This window comes from Vidua chalybeata, chromosome 19 (genome assembly GCF_026979565.1).
Source record: "Vidua chalybeata isolate OUT-0048 chromosome 19, bVidCha1 merged haplotype, whole genome shotgun sequence".
In the NCBI taxonomy this organism is placed as follows: domain Eukaryota; kingdom Metazoa; phylum Chordata; class Aves; order Passeriformes; family Viduidae; genus Vidua; species Vidua chalybeata.
In genome coordinates this window covers 6,902,886-6,914,362 of record NC_071548.1, presented here as the reverse complement: position 1 = coordinate 6,914,362, position 11,477 = coordinate 6,902,886, and positions in this window count along the sequence as shown.

The window sequence follows — 11,477 nt, the reverse complement described above, 5'->3', positions numbered from 1 at the left end:
CTTCCAGAGCCTTGTGGGGTGGCTCTTGATGATCCCCTGTGCCTGGGAAAGCTCCTGCTGCACCCTGAGCTGGGGAGGATCCCATTGCAGGCAAATTGAAGCATCTCGCACACTCAGGATGTGGCTGGGGCAGCACTGTCTGACCCAGCCAAGGTCTGTGGCATGGCCCAGCCTCAGGCAGCAGCAAGGGAGAGCTGTTCTGTGAGCAGGAGGTTGGATGGAGACGGGGGCTGAGCTCCCGGGGCCCCCTCACTGCACTCCCCAGCAGGGACCCCCTTGGTTGCTGCAGGGAGTGACAGCAGAGGGGGACAAGATGGGGGACTTGAGAGAGGGGCAGAGGTGGCTGTGGTCAGGTGTGTGCAGCCTGCCAGGGAAGGGGGAGAGGTTGGTGGTGGGTTGGAAGAGGGATCGGGAAGGGAGGAGGGACAGGAGGTGCAGCTGCTCATGGGAGCCATCCCTGGATCTGTGCCAGAGTGTGGAGACTGGAGGAGACCGAAGGGGTGTCACTGCAGGCCAGACCTTTGGGTGCAAACGGGAGAGAAATGAGGGTCTCTGCAATGATGGAAGTTTGGGCCAGGCCCTGGCAGGGCTGAGGGTGGCCGGGGTCTCCTCCCCGCGGGCTGGGAGCCGCTGGTGCCTCCCGTGTCAGGGCGAGATCCCGGGCTCACCCCAGAGCCATTTGCCGGCACCTCCTGAGGTCGTTTCTCAGAGGAGCCGTCAGTTCAGCTGACACCTTGATGTAGTTTAAAGCAAACTGCAAACACGAAGATTTATTTTTATCCAAGGAGCAGGCATATAAAACATGCCGTGTGACACAGCAGGAAGCACCCTGGGTCCCGGGAGCCGGGGCTGGGGCACGCCGGGCTGTGCCTGGGCCGCCCTGCTGGCAGCAGGCCCTGCGCTTCCAGGGTGGGGAGAGGGGAAATTTGATCGCCGACTGCCAAACCCTCCAGGATTTCCAAACCCTCCGGGGTCCCCAAACCCTCCAAGAGCCGTGCCAAACAGCAGCACCCAACGGCGCTGGCACCAGGTGAGGGGACAGGAACTGACCCAGCCGAGTCAGCGAGGCTGACCCAGCCGGTGCTGCGGGCTCTGTCCCAGGAAGCTCCTGAGCAGTGGGGCACGGCCACATTCCCGTTTTCCAGGGAGTTCATGCATTGCCGTGGCCTGAATGTGGACACAGCTTCCACAGTGTAGAAGGAATAGCTGCTTCACTCAGAAGGTCTTAGTTGGAGGTGGCAAGGGGGATAACCTAAACCTTTCAGAGGTGTTGCTGCTGTGCTGTAGCAGCCAGGGAGAGGACTTGGATATTATTAGAAAACGCATTAACAGAAGCCTGGATGGAGGGTCTGAGCTGATGGAAGCTTTAACAAACATGTATTTAATCTTGATATGAAGACCATGCTGAGCAAGGAATTCTGGTCGGGAATTTTTCGTGTTTGAGAATTGGGAAGCCCCTGGGTGCTTTGTCATTGTCTTCAGCAGTGGTGAGTCTGGGATGTCCAGGACGAGGGACGGTGGTGCTTGGTAATGGCTGTGAAATGAGCCACAGAGGGAACAACCTGCCCCAGGAAAGGGCTCAGGGATTCCGGGTTTGCCCCCTTCCCTGATGCCCAGCAGGGGAAGGTGTCACTTCGTTTATGAAACACAAGAATAGGAAAATCAGGATGACTCAAATGTCACACGCTGTCCCTTGGCTCCAGCAGCCCCGGGGCAGCTCCCAGAGCTGCGAACAGCAATTTAGGGCTCAGTGTTTCCCTGGTGCCCCGGTGCCGCCGCTGGCGGGGGGAGAGCGCTCAGCTCGGAGGCAGGCGGTGGGACCGGGCTGCTCCGGGGGATGTTCTGCGGAACCGTGTCACGCCAGCCCCGGGGCGGGACCTGTCCGCAGCCGCTGGAGAGAGCGAGGAAGCGGCGGGGGGCGGCGAGCGGGGCTGCGGCAGCGGCGGGAGGCGGCGAGCGGGGCTGCGGCAGCGGCGAGGGCGAGTGCGGGCTAAAATGGCCACGCCGGGCGTGGGCTGTGCCATGCGGAAAGGGCTCGTCCCCGGGCGGCACGCCGGGAAAGGGGCGGCAAACCGCACCGGGGAACGCGGGGAGCGGCAGAAGGGCACACAGCCCTCGGCCCCGGCGTTGGGGAGAGCGGTCCCGACCCCCTGGAAATGCCCTTTGTGATAGACTGGGCATGGTGTTTCAGAAGATGAGGGTTAGGAGGGTTCCCCCTCTGAATTTCTGGGTCCCTGACCTGGTGCCACCCCATCTCCTGCACCCCGGAGGTGGATGCCCCTTCCCACTGCCGGTGCCTCTGAGGGGAACGGGCTCCTCAAGTTCGGGGAGCTGCTTGGGAAGAAATACTTTATATTTTGTCTGAAATTAAAAAACAATGGAGCGTCACATTCTTATTAATACCAAATATAAGGTTAGGGGAGGGGAAGTTTGCTCGGTATCAAGGAGCCACCGAAGCATCTCAAAACACAAAATAAATGGCAATATTCACATATGCTTGGAAACGTTAATTTCCACACGTTAGTATTTCCACACGGCTGAAAAATGAAGGCTGAAGCGTTGTCCCCGTTGCACCCACCCATTCGCCGTGCGGTGCAAGCCAGGCTGTCATTTTAGCATCAGGAATGTGCACTGGATCCAGCCGTGACACTGTCCTCCTTCCGCCTGTGTTCTTTTGGCACATGAAGTCACCAGCTACAGACAAACCAGGGGATTCACGGTGGGTTGTGCAGAGAAGAGGCTGCGGTGGTCGGACATCAGCGGTGCCACCCCTCTCCCCGGCGGCTGGTGGAACGATGCCTTATCTCGAGTTTAAGGGCTCAACCTGACCCTGAGCCATTTTTAACCCGAGGTGGGAAGAGCCCTCCCTGGGTGTCTCTCTCTCTGCTTTGAAAAATCTTTCACTGGCTCCACGGTAGCCGATTTCCTGATGGTTTTCCTTTTGTAGCTCCGCCACCTGAAGCAGACCCACTTTCTCAGGGTTTGATGCTCTGCTGCTTGAAGATGCTTTAACTCTCCGGACTTAGAAATAACTCCTAGAGCAGAGCCCCAACAAGAAGGCGTCTAATCTGATCTATTCCATTTCCATATTTTGTGCTGCAAGCAGCAATTTGTGGTTCAGCAGCAGCGGCTGAGCAGGGACGGGCATTATCACAGGAATGAATTCCTTCCATCTCATGCCTGAGTATGTGACAAATAAGTCTCGGTCGTGGCATTGTCTCTCTGTTCTCGAGCTGTCAAATTTAACTTTGCTTTCTTTCCTCCTGCCCTTGCCCCGTGCCTCCCCCCCTCGCCGCCCACGGTCCCCGTGACTGAGAATGGCCGCTGGTGCCACGTCCCAAGTGCTGGGAGATGAGGACGCAGAGCCGGGGGCCGGCACAGGGGCCGCGACCAGCAGCACCCCCGTGGCCGTGGGCTACGAGCGGCCGGCCGGGGGCTCAGCACAGCCCGCTGAGAGCTGGACTTCCACGGCGCGGGGAACCTGCGTGGGGGTGCCTGGGACCGCGTCCTGCGAGGGGCTCGGTCACAGAAGGGGCTGCGATGAGCGGGGGGGCTGTTGCAGAGAACCAGCCCGGCAGCCGCTTGGTGCGGGGCTGAGGGGCTCAGCCGCCTCTGGGGGGTCCCGGGACCCTCCCCCGCCGGGGCAGGGCGAGCTCTCAAAGGGCTCCCGAAGCGTCCCCGTTTCCCTGCTCCCGGAGAGGAGCCATGGCAGGAGCAGCCCAGGAGCCAGGGCTGAAGCTGCCCGGGGGACGGGGGCCCCCAGCCAGCACCCGGTTTGCGGTCAGGGGTCGCTCTGCCCCCGGACGCATTCAGCACTGGCCGAGGAGTTCCCGGCAAAGCTCCGCGGCGGGCACCGCCGCTCTCTCGGTGCCAGCGGGAGCTGTGGCACTGGGAGAGGGACAGGCACAGGGACAGGGGCGGCACCGCCGCCGGTGAGGGCTCCCCGCGTGTGCAGGGGACCGAAGGCAGAGCGGGGCGGCGGTACTGCTCGGTGTGTGGCACTGGTGAGCCCGCTTTCGCGTGGAACAGCCTCCGGTAGCTGAGAAGAGACATTGAAATATTGGAGAGGAGTCGGGGAGAGACGGAGGGATGGCGAGGGGCGCGGGGAGCCCCAGAGTGAGCCGCGGGGGTGCCCGGCCTCCCGAAAGGAAGGTTAAGGACATCTTGATCAGCCCGTGAAGTTCTCCCAGGGAAGAAATTCAGGGGCTCGGCTGAGCTTTCATCCAGTAAATGCAGACATGGCAGGATCCAGCGGCTGAGTCCGCACCAGCAGGAGCTGGAGCTGGAATGCGGTGCCATTTTCACCGCGTCAGAAAAAAAAACATCCAGGTGGGAGGGCAGAACCCTGTTTGCCTGGCATGGCTGGGAGAGAATTCCTGGATCCAGCCTCAGGTTGCTGCGGCAAAAGTCGAACAGAGAGGGGGGTGATCCAGAGCCTGTGGGACAGGGGCGGGCAGTGGGGGGCTGTAGTGGCCCCCCAGTCTTAAGCCCCGATATTTTATGCACCTCATGGTCCGCCGTGCCCTGCCGGGTTTGTGCCTTTATCAGTGGCTTTTACAAGCTGAATAATCCCTTCTCACCAGGGCTCTGCCCGCACATCACCACACACGGGCACCTCGGGAAAGGGGGGGAGAGGCGGCTGCGGCGCAGGGCTCCCGCTCACCGGGTGCTCCCACGAGCGGCCGCGGTGCTGCGATTCCGAGTGTCTGATGGCAGCCGCGGGGAAGCGAAGCCGAGGTGGGACCCCCACCCCGCGTGGGGCCCCGCAGCGCTGATTGCTGCTGGACTGAGCAGCGGGGTCAGCGGGGACAATGAGAAGGAGATGGGGACACAGAGACCGTGGGGGAGGATAGGTAGGGAGGAGGGAGATTCTCCCGGGAGAAACTGGAACGGAGCAGGGCAGAGACCAGGGATCCGCCCCGAGTGGGTGAAGCACCGGGGGCTTCGCAAGTCCCGGCGTCGAGGGGAGACGCAGAGTGAAGCCGGGGTGCTGGAGGGGGCCCCCAGGGTGGCTGCTGGCTGCGTCCGCCGGCGTTCGGCGCCGGAGGCAGGATGAGGGTCCCTCCGAGCCCCCAAACAGAGGGCGAGCGGGCCGTCCTGGGGACACAAGCCGGCTGCGTCCCGCCGCGGGAGGAAACGTCCCGCGGTCCCGGCAGGGGCAGGAGGAAAACGAAACGGGGCCGAGGAAGCGGGGGAGAGCGGCAGCCCGGCGCGTGTGGGGCAGGGTGCGGCCCGACCAGGCAGGGGATGCCCGGACCGGTTCGGCCCAGCCCGGGCGGGGCTTCCATCCGCATTGCCGCAGTGACGGGCGGCGGAGCGCGGCCGGGCCGGCGGGCTCGGCGCGGCGCTGCATTGCAGCACTGCAGGAGCCCCCTCCTTCCCCGCTCGTTCTCCGCCCTCCGCCGCCGCTCGGCTCCGGAGGCCCAGCCCGGGGCACGCACCGGCCCCGCCGCGCTCCGCTCCCACTCGCGCGGAGCATCCGTCGCCGCCGCACCGGGGTCCTCCGCGTATTGTCACATCCGACCGCCTCCCCCGAGCCGGGAATGCAGCCGTGGGAGAGGGGCGTGCACCCCCCGGCGGGGTTCTGTGGCTGGTGTCAACCCGGCGGGTGGAGGGACCGGCCGCCCCCGTCGGGGCATTCGCTGTCCTGCCCGCCCGTCCCCGCGCCGCCAGTGCTGTCCCGCGGATCGTCCCGGCCACCTCCCTCCGGTTCCCCTGCCACCCTCCTCGGCGGTCTGGCCATGCCGTAAGCCCCGACGGGGTGCCCGGCCTCGCGTGGGCCAACCACTGTCCCCACGGGTTTCCCGCGAGGGAGCCTGGGTCGGTCCCGCGGAGAGCCGGGACCGCCACCGAGACCGGGCAAGGCGGAAGGGTGCTGTGCCGGGCGGCACGGCCCCGCGACGGACCCTCGCCGATGGGACTGTCCCCTCGGCCGTCAGGGCACTTGCGCTGCCCACGGGGAGGGCGGAAGGCGGTGACCAGCCCCCACCGTCCCCGGTCCATCGGGAAGGGAAGCCGGGGACCGCGCACCGGCATCCTCCTCTTGGGGCCAGCGGCCCGGGACTCGGTGCCAGCCCCGCGTGACAGGGTCCTGCACGGATCCGGGCAGTCACGACCCTCGGGTGCTGTGGGCGAGGGGCGCGAGGCGATCCCGGTGGGAAGGTGCCGGCGTTGGCCGCGCGTCCCGGGACCAGCCCCGCTGCCAGGTGCGGCGCGGCGGGGGTGGGAGGGAACGGGGACACGGGTCGCGGGGGGCGTCCGCCCCGGCACAACGGGGGCCCGTTCCCAAGGCTCCCGCTCAGTCTCTGCTTTGGGAAAACGCCAGCACGGTAACAAAATGGCGGGGAAAGGGTGGGATTGTCACGGCGAGCCCTGCGGCGTAGCCCGGCCACCCCCGGCCCCGCCCGCCCGGGCTCGGGGCGCCCGTCCCGGCGGAGGGCAGCGGGGCGGGGGTCCCCTGGGCTGTGCCGCCGCCCGGTCCCGCCGCTCGGCTGAGCTCTGGTGGAGAAGCAGCTGCAGAAAATGGCTGCTCGGCGGAGCCCGCTGAATCCTGCCGTGGTGGGGGGGACGGCGAGGAAGCGGCGCAGCCCTCCCCGTCGCCCCCGCCTCCAGGGGAGCCCCGGGGCAGGCGGCGCGGGGCACGGTCGGAGGTTCCGCAGGGCGGCGGCACCGGAGCAGAGCCCGCGGTGCCCGGTGTGTGGCCTCACCTGCGGCGCGCTGGGGGCGCGGGGGCAGCGTGCCCCGAGCGCGCCCGGCCCGCACCGCCGTGCACGTGCCCGCAGCCCCCGCCCGGTGCCCGCCGAAGCAGCGGCGACTCCGAGCCCCGGGGGGCGCGGCGGAGGGGCGGCCGGTCATCCCCCGCAGCCCGACACGCCGGAGGAGCATCAGCCCCGAAGCCGCTCTCGCAGCGCCCGGTTTTGCTTTCGGTTTTAAATAAAATTAAAATAAAATACAGAAAAATAATCGGGCCGCGGGCACGCGGTACCGTGCGGCCACGACTCGGCCACGCATCGGCTCCGCGGCGAAGCCGCAACGAAAACTCGACCCGGTGTCGCCGCACCGTGTCGCCGCCCCCCGCCTGTCACGGCGGCGTCCCCCCGGAGCCTGCCCGCAGGGCAAGAGCGGACACGCGTGGGTGCGCGGCTGCCGCCTGCGCTGCCGGAGGTTCCCTCCCCGCCGGTGGTTTTCACGGGTGTCAGTGGGGCGAGGGGATGTCCCGAAAACGGGACTGGGGGAGCCGAGATGGGGGAGTCCTTTCCCCACCGGAGAGCGGGAGGACCTTCCCCCGCGGCCGGTCCGCACCGTGGCGGCTGGACACTGAAGGCGCTTTGCCGCGCCGTGGGTGCGCGCATCACGGGTGGCGCCCGCGTGCGCGGAAGCCGCCGTCCGCGCCGCGCACGGTGCAAAGGGCGCCGCTGCCTTCAGAGAACACCTCGCCCAGCGTTGCCCCCACGGCCGCCCTCCTCCGCAAAGTCCCCCGATCTTTGTGCCTCAGACCGGGGTCGCCCCGCTCCGTGCAGCGCCGGGGCCCGTTCCCCCTTTGCCCACGCGGAGCACCGGGGCCGCCCCGTCCCGCCGGCTGTCTTAGCCCGCGGTCCCTCCGGGTGCTCTGCCGCAAGTGGGGCAGGCACGGTCGTCTTCCTCCGTGCCCCGCGTTGCGGAGACAGAGGACTGGTGGTCCCGCCGCACTTCGGGAGCGCCGTGGGCTCCCAAGCGCCGTCGGTGCCCACGGAAGACCCGTGGCGAGATGGAGCCCCGGGTCGGGAAGGCGCAGCGGCACCCGGGCGGGGTGGGGGGGGCGCACGGTAGGCGGGGTCCCGTCGGGAGCGTGCCGTGGGAGCGGGGCGTCCCCGCTCGGTGCCCGCGGGGGTCCCGGCCGGGGGCGGGGGGGGGGGGGGGGGCGCGGGGCCGCTCCCCCCCCCCCGCCGGAGCCGTTGCTGCGATACGGGCGGGCCAATCAGCGCTCACCAGCTCACCCGGGCCCCGGCTCCGCTTCCTTATATGGTGCGCGCCGTCCGCGGGGCGCCGCGCGCATCACCATATAAGGGCATGAACCTAAATACAGCGCCTACCTTGGGCCGGTGGGCGGGGCCGGTGGGCGGGGTCTCGGCGAGGGCGGGGCCGGGCCGCGCCCCCCGCCCCACCGGGCCCGGGCCCGCCGCCGCCGCCGGACCCCGCCCGCCCCGGGGAGGCCGCCGCCGGTCATTAAGCGGAATGCAAATGAGCGCCGCTTCACCTCTAATTGCTTTTGTTAAAAGCGGAGTCGCGAGCGGGCGACGACGGTGGGAGCGGGCGGGGACGGGCAGGGACGGAGCCCGGACAGAGCTGGACTGGGTGAAAGACGGCGGGTAGCGGCAGCCCCGGGCGGCTCCATTCGCACTTCGTCTCGTTTGTCACATCCCAGCTCAGTTCCCCCCGCGGCGGGGCCGTGGCCACCGGAGCCGCTGGGCCGCGCACCGCGTTCTGTCCCGCCCTGGCGTGGCCGCTGCCCACGCGTGACACTCCCTTGGCCGCTGCAGGGACAGATCCGTCCTTCTGCCGTCCTTGCGCGATCAGCAGCCGGCGGCACGGAGACGCGCCGACTAGACGGGGTGCAGGAATACCCCGCAACATTCCCGTTTCCTCGCCCCACGCCGTACTCGAGCCGGTTCCTCCCTCTCCCCATCCGCAAACATCTCGTGTTTATGTTCCTACAAATAACGAGCAAATTCAGAAGCCCCGGGAACAAAAGATCTTTTGTGCGGAGCGCTCGGAGCCTGGAGCGGGCGATAAACGACGCCCCCCGGCCCGCTGCCCCGGGAGCGGCACTTCCCCCGCCCAGGCGGTCCGAGGCGACCCGGGGAGCTGCCGCGCCGGGGGTGGCGAGGGGCTCCGGGTATGTGGCGGCACGCCTGGAGAACGGAGAGCGGGCGCGTTGCCGTCGGGGCGCTCCGTGGGCGCTCCCCGCGGGGAACCGCGCGGGGATTCCGCCGTTCAGTCTCGCCGGGGCGGGGGCTCAGGGCAAGCCGCTCTCAAGAACCGGTGGCTGCAGGACACGCGTGGGCCTCTCCCACGAGCTAGGCCGATGCGGGAGACACCCCGGCGTTCGTGGGTCTGTGCTCCCGGAAAGAACGGCGGCTTCTCTCCGCCGTGGGGAACGCAGAGGGGAAGAAAACCCCTCGCTTTGCCCCGGGGCTCGGCACAGCTCCCGGGGGCCCCTGCGGGCGCTCCGCCTCGCCGAACCGGCGGTGCGGAGGGGGCGGCCCGGGGCGGCAGTGCCCCCCTGGGGTGGCAGGAACGCCGCCGGTTGCGCTGAGGCCGCAGCCGCCATTTCCAGGAGGACGGTGCCACCTATGGAAAGCACCTGGAATTCACCGGGCCGGCGGGGACGCGCCGGGAAAAGTGCAGTTTCCGTGCGGCACCGTCGGGACGCGGCCGGGCTGTGCCCGCCGCTTCCCGGCGGGGCCGTGGAACATCAGGGGGGCTTGGCCGCCACGGTCCTCAGTACCGACCGCCCCGGGGAAGATGTGCGGCTCGGTCCCGGGGCGGCGGCGAGACCCGACCGGGACGGGCGCTGAAGTGCATCTCATCGGGGCGGTCGTTTCGCTGACTGGCCAAAGCCTCCGTAGCCGGGCAATAACGATCGAAGGGCCGGAGAGAAGTTCCTCTGCCCAGGTGCTCGGTAGAGTTCCCGAAGCCGGGATCCTCTCGCTCCCTCCGTGTCCGTCCACGCCGAGACCTCTCCGCGGCTCTGCCAGCCCCCTTCGGTCCCCGGAGAAAGGGCAGCAACCGTACCCGGTGCCCTCCCAGACGTCGGCCGGACCTGAGCAGTGTCCAGGGGGGCACGCTGCCTCCCGTCGCCACGTCGCCTCCGGAGTCGCCGGGGAAGCCCTGCTCAGTCATGAATTCGATGTCTAACATCTCGACACGAAAACTTACTCGCACGGGAATTTCTGGGGTCTTATGGACCGTCGGCGTCGCCGCTGCATGGGCACACCCGAATCTCCCCTCCTCGGACCGGATACTCCCCGCGCTACCCGGCAGCAACCCCGGCGGCACTGTGGGGCACCGGTGCCGCAGGTCGGAGCCGGTCGCTGTCTCCCCAGTTGTCCCCGAGCTGCTCGGAAACGAAAAGGCAGCGTCTCGGGGGCGGGGGTGAGCCCCCAGTCTCGGACAGGACCGTGAGCCGGTGGTGCCGGCGGTGCCAAGGGGTCCCGGGTCCTCGCCCCCCCGTCGGCACAGCCCGGTACCGGTCCGTGGGGCAGTGAAGTGCCGATGCTGCTCCCGGCTCCTTTCAGCTACCGGGGGAGAGAACAGTTTTCCTACACGGCTCGGGCACGGGACCGAACCGGGAGAAACCCGCAGCCGAACCGGGCGGCTGGGCTGACCGGGAATCCGGGGCTGGCCTCCCCGAGTGTGCAGGGGAGTATCCACGCAAGCAGGGAGCCCGCGTGGAAAGTGGCTCCGGGGCGTGCTCTGCCCTGTGCGGCTGTACCCGGGCTGCAGGATGCCTCTCCCGGGACCCCAGGGCCAGCCCGGTCGGAGGGTCGCTTCGAGGGCGGGCAAGCTTTGGGGTTCTGCCGGGGTCCACTTGCTCTTCCCCCGCTCCCCTCCGCAGTCCCAGAGTGGGGGCCGCGCTCGGATCGCCCAGGAGATGGGGACGCGCTGGGACGTGACCGTGGCATAAAGGGGTCTCTGATGGACACCGGCGTCCTCGGCCACCCGGGGAACCGGGCCGGGTCGGGCTGGGAGCTGTGGTGGATCCTGTCGTCCTCGACGCGGGTGGCCGCGGGACGGAGCAGCTTCTGAAGCACACGGGAGTCGCGGGGAACTGCCCCGCTGCGATGCGGGGATCGACGGTGCCGGCGGTTGGGTTGGAGCCAAGTCCGCCTCGCCGCCCCCTTCTCCCGGCTCAGCCGCACTCGGACACGCGCGCTCGCCCCGCCGCCGCCACGCGCGACCCCGCGAGGGGCTCCAGCTCTCCGGTTTCGTTGCAAAACTCTCTGCCGCCGTATCCTTCGCACAGAGAGAACCGAGGGGGGAGCCGGGCACTCTGCTCCCCAGCAGCCCTCTGAGCCCCGAGGAGTTCATCGCACGAGTGTGCTCTGGAGGAGCGTAGACCCCGCAGCCGAGAGGATGGTTTGGGGTCAAATGGGCGGAAACGGGGGTTTGCCGCGGCAGTACACGCTCTCGCCTGTCTGGAGCTGTCCCTTTGTCGGCTCCGAGTCCCGGGATCCCAGAACCGGGCCCCGGGCTTGTGTGGGTGACGGGAGCCGCAGGGATGAGCGGCCCCACCCGGCCGAGAGCCCGTGGGGCGCCCAGGCAGCTCCTGCCGTTGACCCTGGGAGCGTGGAAGGCTGCCCGTGCCCCGGCTCAGCGTCTGCTCCCGGTGGCCTGGTTGTGCGGGAGGGGCCCCGCAGTGCCGCCGGCTCCGGGCGCGGAGATCTCCGGACACCCTTCGGCAGCGGTAGGAACTGCCCGGGTACCGTCCCGCCCGC